The 13,106-nt window shown below is 37.8% G+C and overlaps 1 non-coding gene across 1 annotated transcript; it reads right to left on the bottom strand.

Annotated features, from left to right (window-relative positions):
• Window positions 1-744: 744 nt before the first annotated feature.
• LOC137965239 (small nucleolar RNA R71) lies at window positions 745-851 on the bottom strand. Its single transcript, XR_011116036.1, has one exon. It is a non-coding gene; the product is annotated as a small nucleolar RNA R71 (small nucleolar RNA).
• Window positions 852-13,106: the final 12,255 nt, after the last annotated feature.

The following is a 13,106-nucleotide window of genomic DNA, read 5'->3' as shown; positions in this document are numbered from 1 at the left end:
TTTTTGGCGTCGTTGCCGGGGAGGCACGTATTAAGCGTATTTCTTTGTTCTCCATAATCTTAGGTTAGATTTTTTTATTTTTTATTTTTATTTTTATTTATTTTTATTTTTTTAGTTTTTCATAATTTTAGTTTGGTATTTTTTTTGGAATTATTTTTATTTCTTCTAGTTAGTTCATATTTTTAGTAGTCAGTTTGTTAGCTTAATTTGATAGTTCATTTTGTTTCTTTTTGTGTTTTTATGCACGGGCGCCGCTCCCTAGGTGGACCATTAGCTCCCTTTGTTGAAGAGCTAGAACATATTTGTAGGAAAACACCCGAAGTCAAGTTAGGAGCTACCATGGCCAATCAGGGTGAACCATTACAGTTACCTGCAGCAAGTGACCGTAGAGCCCTGAGGGATTATTCTATCCCATCCCACTTCACATCACCTTCTTGCATTATATTGCCACCCACTACTGCCGCCATTTATGAGTTGAAACCGGGTGTGATCCAACTCCTCCCTACATTCTATGGGTTGGAGAAGGAGGACCCATATTACCACATCAAGGAATTCTTAGATATTTGTGCAACTTTTAAATTCCAGAATTTCTCTGATGACTCTATCCGGTTAAGACTTTTTCTATTTTCACTTAAGGATAAGGCCAAGTCTTGGCTTAATTCCTTAGAGGTGGGCAGCATTACTTCATGGGACACATTAGTCACGAAATTTTTGTCCAAGTACTTTCCCATTATGAGAACTACAGCCCTCAGGAGAGAAATCTCCAACTTTATGCAGCAGGAGGGTGAACACTTTTATGAGGCTTGGGAGAAATGGACGGATTTGATCCGTAGGTGTCCGCATCATGGGTTTGAGAAATGGCATTTAGTGCAATACTTTTATCAAGGTCTTACGCCTCAGGTTAGATCCATGGTAGATGCAACGAGTGGTGGGAATTTGATGGGTAAGAGTGCTAGTGAGGCGTGGGACTTCTTTGAAACGTTGAGTGATCAATCTCAGTAATGGGGTTCATCATTTAATGTTGATAGGAGATCCCACGAAGCCAAAAGAGGGGGTCTTTACGAGGTTAGTGAAACACCCATGCTCATGGCCAAGATTGAAGGGTTGACTAGAAAAATTGATGCCCTTATGGTGTCCAAGAGTTCACCTTCTCCTAACCCATCTACTGTCTGTGCCATATGCTCTGGTTCATCTCATCCCACACAAATGTGTCCATCTAGTTCATCCTACCCAGAGCTCATTGAGGACTTGAATGCAGTCCAAAATTTTCAAAGACCGAGCCGGAATGATCCTTTTTCAGAAACATATAATCCGGGTTGGGATAGGCACCCAAATTTCTCATGGTCCAAGGGCCCACAGGTTGGGGGTCCTCTAGGGTTTACTCAACCCCAAGCTCCGCGCCCACACTTCACTCAACAACCATTGATTCCACAAAAACCTTCACTTGAGGATACACTTCAATTATTCATGCAGAATACACAGTCCTCCATTGCTAAACTTGAAATGCAAGTGAGTCAGTTGGCCAGCCACATGAGTGAACAAGCACAAAATAGACTCCCGAGTCAAACCATTCCTAACCCCAAAAGCACACATGAGGGTGACTTGAGTTCCAAACCCCACCATGAGCAAGCCAAAGCCATAACCACCCTTAGGAGTGGTCGTGAGTTGAACAATGGGGTAGGGACCACTAAGTCTAAGGAGTCAAAGGATGACAATGGGGACACATCATTGAGTGAAGAACCTCCAAGTTCTCCACCAACAGCCAAGCAGATCCCTAACCAAGTCCCATTAGCTCCTTATCCGCAGAGGTTATCGGGCCCACCTAGGAAAGGAGATAGCATGCATGAAATGTTGGAACTGTTTAGTAAGGTTCACATTAACATTCCACTTCTTGATGCTATTAGGCAAGTGCCTGCCTATGCCCGATTTTTGAAAGACCTTTGTACACAGAAGAGAAAACAACATGTTAACAAAAAGGTCTTTCTTACTGAGAATGTAAGCTCAATTCTGAAGCATAACACTCCTCCTAAAGGTAAAGATCCTGGATGTCCCACAATTTCATGTGTCATTGGTGAACATACCATCCAGAGTGCTCTTCTTGACTTAGGGGCAAGTGTGAATTTTCTTCCTTTCTTTGTGTACCAGCAATTAGGTTTGGGGGAATTGAAGCCTACTCCCATCACACTTCAACTAGCTGACCGTTCTGTCAAGATACCACGAGGAATAGTTGAAGATGTTTTGATAAAAGTGGACAAATTTCTGTTCCCGGTTGATTTGATTGTTCTTGATACACAACCAGTAGTCAATGTGACCAACCAAATTCCTGTCATCCTAGGATGTCCCTTCTTAGCCACATCTAATGCTATCGTTCATTGTAAAAGTGGTGAGTTGGATTTTTCTTTTGGAAATTTTAAGGTCTCATTGAATGTATTTAATGCCGAGCACCACCCACTTGAGTCTGATGATCTGAGTCCTGCATTTAATATAGAAACTTTTATGCTTGATAATGAATCCACTCTTGAATCTTTTGAGTCTTGCATAACATCTTTAGACATGGACTATTTTAATGAGGAAACATATTTCCGAGAGGTTAATTCTTTACTCAATTTTGTACCTCTGTTGGAGGAAGCTTATGAGGTTATCACAACTGAACATCCACAAGATCTTCCTCTTGACTTGGACAAACCTCTTGAAACTTCCAAGCTAGACCTTAAGCCACTTCCTCCCACATTGAAGTATGCGTTCTTGGGACCCATGAACTCATTACCAGTCATTATTTCCTCTTATTTGTGTACTGAGCAGGAGGAACAATTGACTGAAGTTTTACATGCACACAGAGAGGCATTGGGGTGGACTCTTGATGCCTTAAAAGGGATTAGCCCCTCCATATGCATGCATCGTATTCATTTGGAGGAGGGAACTAAAGCCTCACGTGAGATGCAACGTAGGTTAAATCCCCATATGCTGGAGGTTGTGAGAGAAGAAGTCATCAGGTTGCTTGTGACAGGAATCATTTACCCTATTTTCGATAGCACCTGGGTGAGTCCAATTCAAATTGTCCCTAAGAAAGGGGGGATAACGATAATGAAAAATGAGAGTGGTGAATTGATTCCCACAAGAACTACCACCAAGTGGCATGTCTGCATTGACTATAGAAAACTTAATTCCGCCACTAAGAAAGATCACTTCCCACTACCTTTCATTGATCAGGTACTAGAGCGATTGGCCAGCCACAATTTTTATTGCTTCTTAGATGGATACTCTGGCTACAATCAAATTCCCATTGCTCCAGAAGACCAGGAAAAGACCACATTCACGTGTCCGTTTGGCACCTATGCTTACAGACGCATGCCTTTTGGTTTATGCAATGCGCCAACCACTTTCCAACGGTGCATGATGAGTATCTTTTCTGACATGATTGGTGAATTTTTAGAGGTCTTTATGGATGAATTTTCTGTGTTTGGCTCTAGTTTTGATACATGTCTGCACAATCTTTCACTCGTATTGTCCCGTTGCATTAAGTCCAATTTAGTCTTGAATTGGGAAAAATGCCACTTCATGGTGAAAGAAGGAATTGTTTTAGGACATGTAGTGTCTGAGCGGGGTGTAGAAGTGGACAAAGCCAAGGTTGACCTAATTGCCAATCTGCCACCACCTACTTCTGTGAAGGGGGTGCGTTCTTTCCTTTGCCATGCTCGGTTCTATAGGCGTTGCATTAAAGACTTTAGCAAAATTTCTCGTCCTTTGATGAATTTACTTGCTCAAGATGTTGCTTTTGCCTTTGATGATGCCTGTATTCATGCTTTTGAAACACTGAAGAAATGTTTGTCCACTGCACCCATTGTCCAACCCCTTATTTGTTCTTTGCCTTTTGAGTTGATGTGTGATGCCTCTGACTATGCATTGGGGGCTGTTTTGGGGCAAAAGACGGATAAAATGCCCTGTGTCATTCAATATGCTAGCCGAACTCTTCATGATGCTCAATTGAATTACACTACCACTGAGAAGGAGTTGCTAGCTGTTGTGTTTGTCTTGAACAAATTCAGATCATATCTGTTAGGGTCAAAGGTTATAGTGTTCACTGATCATTCTGCTTTGAAGTACTTATTATCCATCAAGGACACTAAACCTCGCTTGATTAGATGGATCTTGCAATTGCAAGAATTTGACCTTGAGATTCGAGATAAGAAGGGTTGTGAGAATGTTGTTGCTGATCATCTATCTAGGATCTGTGTAGTACCTCAGGAAGGATTCCTTCCTTTAAATGATTCCTTCCCTGATGAACAACTTCTCCAAGTATCCCAGTTGCCTTGGTTTGCTGACATAGTCAACTATCTTGTAACTCATAAGATTCCTGATTATTGGAGTAAACAAGATAGGTTGAAATTCTTTTCCCAAGTCAAACATTTTTTTTGGGATGACCCTTATATGTTCAAGGTGTGTTCTGACCAAGTCATTAGGCGTTGTGTACATGAGCAAGACTTTGCCAACATTCTTGAATTTTGTCATTCCCACGCATGTGGTGGACATTTTGGTGCTAGAAAGACAGCGGCTAAAGTCTTGCAATGTGGTTTCTATTGGCCTTCATTATTTAGAGATGCCCATGAATTTTGTCAGGTGTGTGATAAATGCCATCGAACTGGTTGTTTGTCTAGGAAGAACATGATGCCTCTTAACCCCATTCTTATTGTTGAATTGTTTGATGTGTGGGGTATTGACTTCATGGGTCCTTTTCTTGTCTCGTTCGGCTATCAATACATCCTTGTTGCTGTTGAATATGTCTCTAAATGGATTGAAGCTATATCATGTAAGACAAATGCGCACAAAGTGGTGGTAAAGTTTTTAAAAGAAAATATCTTTAATCGATTTGGTACCCCAAGAGAGATCATCAGTGATGGGGGATCTCATTTTTGTAACAGAGCATTTGAGACCTTATTGAAGAAATATTCCATCACTCATCGGGTGTCCACTCCGTACCACCCGCAAACTTGTGGTCAAGTGGAAATCTCTAATAGGGAGATCAAAAAGATTTTGGAGAAGTCGGTTTGCTTTGATAGGAAAGATTGGTCCACTCGATTGGACGATGCTTTATGGGCCTATCGAACCGCTTATAAGACTCCTATTGGGATGTCTCCATTTCGCCTAGTGTTCGGCAAAGCATGTCATCTACCTGTTGAGCTTGAGCATAGAGCTTATTGGGCCATTATGGCTTTAAATTTTGATTTAACTGAAGCAGGTGAGGAGAGAAAGTTGCAATTGAATGAGTTGGAGGAGATACGTCATGATGCTTATGAGAATGCCAAGCTGTATAAGGAGCAAACAAAGCTTCTACATGATAAATCTATTTTTCGCAAGTCTTTTACTGTTGGGCAGAATGTTTTACTTTATAACTCACAATTGCATTTGTTTCCAGGGAAGCTAAGATCCAGGTGGTCCGGTCCATTTGAAGTTACACAGGTGTTTCCTCATGGCGCTATTGAGATCCGTAATCACGGAGACGGGTCGATCTTCAAAGTTAACGGTTAGAGGCTCAAACCGTATCTTGAGAATGTCCCCACACCGGAGGAGGTGATGGTGATTATATTGGAGGAACCTGTCATTTCATCTTGAATGCGTCAGAGTCTTGCTTACAACTATAAACTTAGCACATTGTGGGCAATCCCCACGTTTCTATCCCTTTGTCCATTACAGTTTTATTTTTATTTTATTTTTTTTGGTTTATTCATACTCTCTTGCCGGCTGAGAGCATAAATGGTTCCGGTAGTCGATGACCAGACTTTTGGTCCCCAGTTTGAGAGGTCTGTACTCAAACAACAGTTCTGGGATTGACCAGTTCGATCTTGAAGTATTGAATGAAAACCTTATGGTGAGTAACTTAAGGACTTGTGTTCAGCGCGTGATTCCTGCTGCCTTCAGTGGCCAGTCACACGGAGATTTCTTCAAAGTGTGATGTGGGATAGCGGTTTCATCTATGGATGATTACCTATGGGTACGGCTGATACGAGTAAACCTTCTTCGAGGGAGACTATGTATCATTCCTGGGGGTCTTTATTATTCTTTTTTTTCTGTAGTCGTTATAGTGTTTTAACTTTTCCCCATTGAGGACAATGTCAGGTTTAGGTTTGGGGGGGGGGGGGGGGGGGGGGGGGGGAACGACTCTTTTATGTCTTAGCAATAATTTTCTTTCGATTTTTGTTCGTGGTTTTCAAATTATTCCTCTTAGTATGTGGTTAACATTAGTAGAGTTAAAATAAGTTGCTCAAATGTGTTTCAAAAATGATCGTAAAACTGTGTAGAATATGCCTATTAGAAATCTGATATCATTTGTTGTGATCCATGAGAATTCAGTGGGAAAACTTACTATTGCATTTGACTTGGAACTTAGTTGCAAAAGAGAACATGTAAATCTAGTGTTGATCTATATTAGTCTGAATAGTCTTGTATGCCTGTTTGAACTCAATCTTTTTTATACCTCAGTGAAATTCCTTGTTGTAATGTATGAATGCGAATGGAAATGCTCTTGCTTGCAAAAGACAGATAACTTCAGAAATAGCCTGGCAAACCCAGGGACATGCACCGGAACAGTCGGTTACTTAAAAATAAGTGCATGTGCAGTGAAGACGAATACAAAATGGTGGTAATACCAAAAGTATTCAGTGAAGAAAAAAATTACGCTGGTAATAGCGTAAAATGGTTTTAAATCTCGAAGCAATGAGTTTCCTTGGCTTTGATGATGAATTGTAATTTGAAAGAAGTTGCAGTTCAAGATTTAAATTAGTATATTTCTTTTGTGAGATTGTCAGACAATAGGCTTACTCTACTATTTTCTCTTAATTGTGATGTGACCAGGATTTTATTGTTATTTGTTGCCTCTTTGTTCTGTTGAAGTAATAGCTTATGGGTCACATTGGTTCAGGTGGACTAACAATGAGTGTATTTGGATTGATAATAGGCTATATTTTACACAGGTTTTCAAATTTCGCAAGATCTCATATGATTTTCAGATATTTTACGATACTAAGTGTTAGTCATATGCTAATGAGGAGTAAATTTTCTTCAGTTTTTCTTTTTATATTATTGATTTAGATGAATTTTGTGGGTAAATTCCATGCAAACCCTCACAAGACATAACTCGTCCACTACTGCAGAGTAGGGGTTTAACGGCTTGTTGCATGCGCTAAATGCAATCGTGCTCCCTACGAAAGTGGCATTTTGTTTTCCTAGGCTTAATTTTGGTTCGATTGTTGTTTTGCTAGGGACTAGCAAAGATTTAGGTTTGGGGGTGTGATAGATGTCATATTCTGACATGAGAACTAGGTTAATTATGATAGAATAACCTTTATAATTGTGTTATAGGTGGTTATTTGTCGGGTTTCAAATGAAATGAACATTTATTGAATTTGGCATTAATCACTGTCAATATTGCATATTTTTCTCTCCTGAATTATATTTCATTGTTTTTAAGGTTTATTTCTTCCTGAAATACTTTTTATAGATTTAATTATGGAATTTCAGGAGAATTTGGGTGGAGAAGAAGATATTTACCAAAATGCCCTTAGTGAAATGGAGGTAATTTCTAGGGAAAATCATTTTAAAATAAGAAAAATCATATTTAAAGCAAAGGGAAGCGTCGAATGAAGAGGGTCGAAGCCAGCGTGAAGAGAAAACAGAAACGGAGACCAAAACAGAGGTTTTTGACCGGAAACAGGGGAGGACCCGAGAGGAGTTCCCCACCGTCGTTCGCCGGGCTAATACCTTTTGCCGCGCCACCGTCGTCCACCGTCGTCCACCATTATCCACCGTCGTCCAGCAACCGAGAACAAACCCGAGGAGAACTCGAGAGAGTCTCCGTCGAGGTGAGTTCGACAGTCATCGCTCGCAAGGCCGAGAAGTGATCCGAGAGGGCTTCTCCGGTGCCAATCCCGCTTTCCGACCATCCTCCGGCGTCTATCACATATTCCGACCAGTCCTGGAGCCATTCCGACTCCAACCGAGACTCGAGAGAGCCGGTTAGAGAATGTCAGCTCTGTTTCGCTCTTCGTCGGACGTTACCTCCGTCTGTCGGCTTCTAACCATCGTCATCGGCGTCCTCTCTACCTCCGGCCACTCACTCTTGCCAACCCGAAGCCATTGATTTCGGGAAATTGCAGCACCCGTGAGAACGAGTTGCTGCCCGAGCGAGAGGAGGAAGAAGGGGAGTAATTCATCATTATTGAATTTAGTTTTTATATGGTTTGAACTTAGGTTTTGAATGTTAATTGAATCTGATTTGATAATTAATATTTATTTAAGATTTGCTTTCTGGATATTTGATTAAATTAGCTAATTAGGGTAGGATTATAATTGAGGTTGGATTTTGGTATTTTAATCTAATTTCTATCTTTCACTCTATGTGCCTGAGAGTGGCTAGACACAAGGATTGAGAAATCGGATTCGTGATTACGTGGCGCTCGAGAGAGGTATGAATGACGGTAAAATCCAGAGTTGATAATTTTAGCATCATCACAATAGGAAATTGATTCTCTGCATTCTATTCTAATCCGCTCTTTGTCATTAACTCTAGGCGCCCGAGAGGGGCTAGACGCAAGGATTGAGAATCCGGATTCGTGGTTACGTGGTGCTCGAGAGAGGCACGAATCACGGTAAAATCCAGAGTTGACGTTTCCTGTTGTGCAAGTAGTTAATTAGATTATTGCTTGATAATTTAGGATATAATTAGTGTTTAGTTCAGATTAATTCATCATATTTGGTTAGGCTAGTTGACTGAAGAATACACAGAATTCAATCCTCCCTGTGGATATGACCTCGCTTATTGCTAGATTACATGAACGATTCATACGCTTGAGAGGTATTAAAGCCGATGTAACTAAATTTTACATCAATTGTTAGTTCAGCTTTTTGTAAAAGGGCAAAATAATGGTTTGTTTGACTGGGGTAAATATCCCACCGCGCGTTCACTTGATAATTTAACGAGCGTTTGTTATTCTCTTTCAAAGGTTTGGATCCATTGGAGATTTGCATCTTTAACATGTTACAAGCATGCATATCCATTTTTAAAGCATGTGTGGAAGAAATGAATTTCTTATAAAATTCACAGCTCTTAGGGTTGAAGTAGTGAAATTTCCAAAACTTGGACAACAAAACTTTTGTGCTCATTTGTGGTGTGTGAATAAATTTTATTTATTTACATTTGTTATTGTTCTAAATTTTTTCCAGACATAAACTCTAAAATTTTCATTTTGTTGTGATCTATTTGCCTTTTTGGTTTACAGGATGAAGGGAGAGCGAAAAATCAATGTTTTGATTTAAGAAAAAAGAGTACATCTAAAATGGAAATGCACAATGCACAAATGTAGAGAGAGATAATTCCAAAGAGTGTCTATAATTTTTAGGGACTGTAAGCTCTTTTTAGTTTTTAGATATCTGGTTTTGCAATCGTCGGGAAAAGGGGGACGCGGTGGATTTTTAACCTAAGTGTTGATTCCCAATCCATAAGCAATTTCTTAGGGTAATATAGCCCTTACGCATGATAAATCAATTTACAATCATCAATGGTTGTTAAGTCAACTACTTGTAAATGGTCAAAATAATGGCTTGTTTGACTTGGCTAAATATCCCACCGCACGTTCACTTGAGTATTTAATGAGCGTTTGTTATTCTCTTTAAAAGGTTTAGATCCATAGGTGATTTGCATCTTTAACATGCTTCAAGCATGCATATCCATTTTTAAAGTTTGTGTGGAAGAAATCTCTTTCTTAGAAAACTCCAAGTTGTTTGGATTCAACTAGTGGAATTTCCCAAACCATGACAACAAAACTTTTGTCTTCATTTGTGGTGCCTTTTTGGTTTATAGGATGAAGGGAGAGCGAAAACTCAAATTTTTGATTGAAGAAAAAAGAGTACATCTAAAATAAAATGCATAATGCACAAATTTAGAGAGAGATAATTTCAAAGAGTGTCTGTAATTTTTAGGGATTGTAAGTTTTTTTAAGTTTTTATATATCAGGTTTTGCAATCGTCAGGAAAAGGGGGAGGCGGGGAATTTTTAACTGTGTATTTACTCCAAATCCATAAGCCAATTCTTAGGGTAATATAGCCCCTTTTGCACGATAAATCCCTGTACAATCATCTATGATTATTAGGTCAACTTTTTGTATAGGACAAAATAATGGCTTGTTTGACTCGGGTAAATATCCCACCGCACGTTCGCTTGAGAATTTAATGAGCGTTTGTTCTTCTCTTTAAAAGGTTTGGATCCATAGGTGATTTGCTTCTTTAACATGTTTCAAGCATGCATATCCATTTTAAAGCATGTGTGGAAGAAATCTCTTTCGTATAAAATTCCAAGCTGTTAGGGTTGAACTAGTGGAATTTCCCAAACTTGGACAACAAAAATTTTGTGTTCGTTGGTGGTGTGTGAATAAATTTTCTTTACTTACATTTGTTATTTTTTTAAATTTTTTCCACACATAAACTCTAAAATTTTCTTTTTGTTGTGATCAATTTGCCTTTTTCGTTTACGGCAAGAAGGGAGCGTGAAAACTCAAAGTTTTGATTTAAGAAAAAAGAGTAGATCTAAAATTGAAATGGAAAATGCACAAATTTAGAGAGAGATATTTCCAAAGAGTGTTTGTAATTTTTAGGGATTGTAAGCTCTTTTTAGTTTTTATATATCAGGTTTTACAATCGACGGGAAAAATGGGAAGCAAAGGATTTTTAACTGAATGTTGAATCCCAATCCATAAGCCATTTCTTAGGGTAATATAGCCCGTTACGTACGATAAATCACTTTACATTCATTTGTGATATTTAGGTCAGGTTTTTGTAAATGGGCAAAATAATGGCTAGTTTGACTCGTGTAAATATCCCAAGCATGTTCACTTGAGAATTTAATGAGCTTTTGTTATTCTCTTTAAAAGGTTTAGATCCATATGTGATTTGCATATTTAACATGTTTCAAGAAGGCATATCTATTTTTAAAGCTTATGTGAAAGAAACCTCTATCTTATAAAATTCTAAGCTGTTATGGTTGAACTAGTGGAATTTCCCAAACTTGGACAATAAAACTTTTGTGTTCATTTGTGGTGTGTGATTAAATTTTATTTACTTACTTTTTTTATTGTTTTAAATTTTTTCCAATCATAAATCCTAAAATTTTCATTTTGTTGTGATCTATTTGCCTTTTTGGTTTACGGGATGAAGGGAGAGAGAAAACTCAAAGTTTTGAATTAAGAAAAAAGAGTACATATAAAATGGAAATTTACAATACACAAATGTAGATAGAAAAAATTCCTAAGAGTGTCTGTAATTTTTAGGGATCGTAAACTCTTTTTAGTTTCTATATATCAGGTTTTGGAATCGTTTGGAAAAGGGGGAGACAGGGGATTTTTAACTGAGTGTTGAATCCCAATCCATAAGCCATTTCTTAGGGTAATATAACCCGTTACATACGATAAATCATTAGTGATTGTTAGGTCAGCTTTTTGTAAATGGGCAAAATAATGGCTTCTTTGACTCTTGTAAATATCCCACAAATGTTCACTTGAGAATTTAAAGAGCTTTTGTTATTCTCTTTAAAAGGTTTAGATCCATATGTGATTTGCATATTTAACATGTTTCAAGAAGGCATATCCATTTTTAAAGCTTATGTGGAAGAAATCTCTATCTTAAAAAATTCCAAGCTGTTAGGGTTGAACTAGTGGAATTTCCCAAACTTGGATAACAAAACTTTTGTGTTCATTTTTGGTGTGTGAATAAATTTTATTTACTTACATTTGTTATTTTTTAAAATTTTTTCCATACATAAACTCTAAAATTTTTATTTTGTTGTGATCTATTTGCGTTTTTTGTTTACGGGATGAAGGGAGAGAGAAAAATCAAAGTTTTGAATTAAGAAAAAAGAGTACATATAAAATTGAAATTCACAATACACAAATGTAGAAAGAAATAATTCCAAAGAGTGTCTGTAATTTTTAGGGATTGTAAATCTTTTTAGTTTCTATATATCAGGTTTTGCAATCATTGGGAAAAGGGGGAGATGGGGGATTTTTAACTAAGTGTTGACTCCCAATCCATAAGGCATTTCTTAGGGTAATATAACCCATTAAGTAAGATAAATCACATTATAATCATCTATGATTGTTAGGTCAACTTTTTAAAAATGGGCAAAATAATGGATTGTTTGACTCATGCAAATATCCCACCGCACGTTCACTTGAGAATTTAATGAGCATTTGCTATTCTCTTTAAAAGGTTTGGATCCAAAGGTGATTTGCATCTTTATGAAGTTTCAAGCATGCATATAAATTTTTAAAGCATGTGTGGAAGAAATCTCTTTCTTATAAAACTCCAAGCTATTCAGGTTGAACTAGTGAAATTTCCCAAACCCTAACAACAAAACTTTTTTGTTCATTTGTGGTGTGTGAATAAATTTTTTTTTATATTTGTTATTGTTTTAAATTTTTTCCATACATTAACTCTAAAATTTTCATTTTTTTGTGATCTATTTGCCTTTTTGGTTTACAGGATGAAGAGAGAGCGAAAACTCAAACATTTGAATTAAGAAAAAATAGTACGTATAAAATGGAAATTCACAATGCACAAATGTAGAAAGAGATAATTCATAACAGTGTCTGTAATTTTTAGGGATTGTAAACTCTTTTTAGTTTTTATATATCAGGTTTTGCAATCGTCGGGAAAAGGGGGAGGTGGGGGATTTTTAACTGAGTGTTGACTCCCAATCCATAAGCCATTTCTTAGGGTAAAATAGCCTGTTACGCACGATAAATCATTGTACAATCATCTATGATTGTTTGGTCAGGTTTTTGTAAAAGGGCAAAATAATGGCTTGTGTGACTCGGGGAAATATCCCACCGCACATTCATTCACTTGAAAATTTAATGAGCGTTTGTGATTCTCTTTAAAAGGTTTGCATCGATAGATTATTTGCATCTTTAAGCTGTTTCAAGCATGCATATCCATTTTTAAAGCTTATTTGGAAGAAATCTCTTTCTTATAAAATTCCACGCTGTTAGGGCTGATTTAGTGGAATTTCACAAACTTGGACAACAAAACTTTTGTGTTCATTCGTGTTCTATGAATAAATT

Source organism: Aristolochia californica, unplaced genomic scaffold, assembly GCF_029961685.1.
Source record: "Aristolochia californica isolate CCGP_79_NKW_82.1479 unplaced genomic scaffold, dmAriCali1.0.hap1 SCAF_1, whole genome shotgun sequence".
NCBI classification, from domain to species: Eukaryota; Viridiplantae; Streptophyta; class Magnoliopsida; order Piperales; family Aristolochiaceae; genus Aristolochia; species Aristolochia californica.
This window is presented reverse-complemented; position numbering and strand designations above follow the sequence as displayed.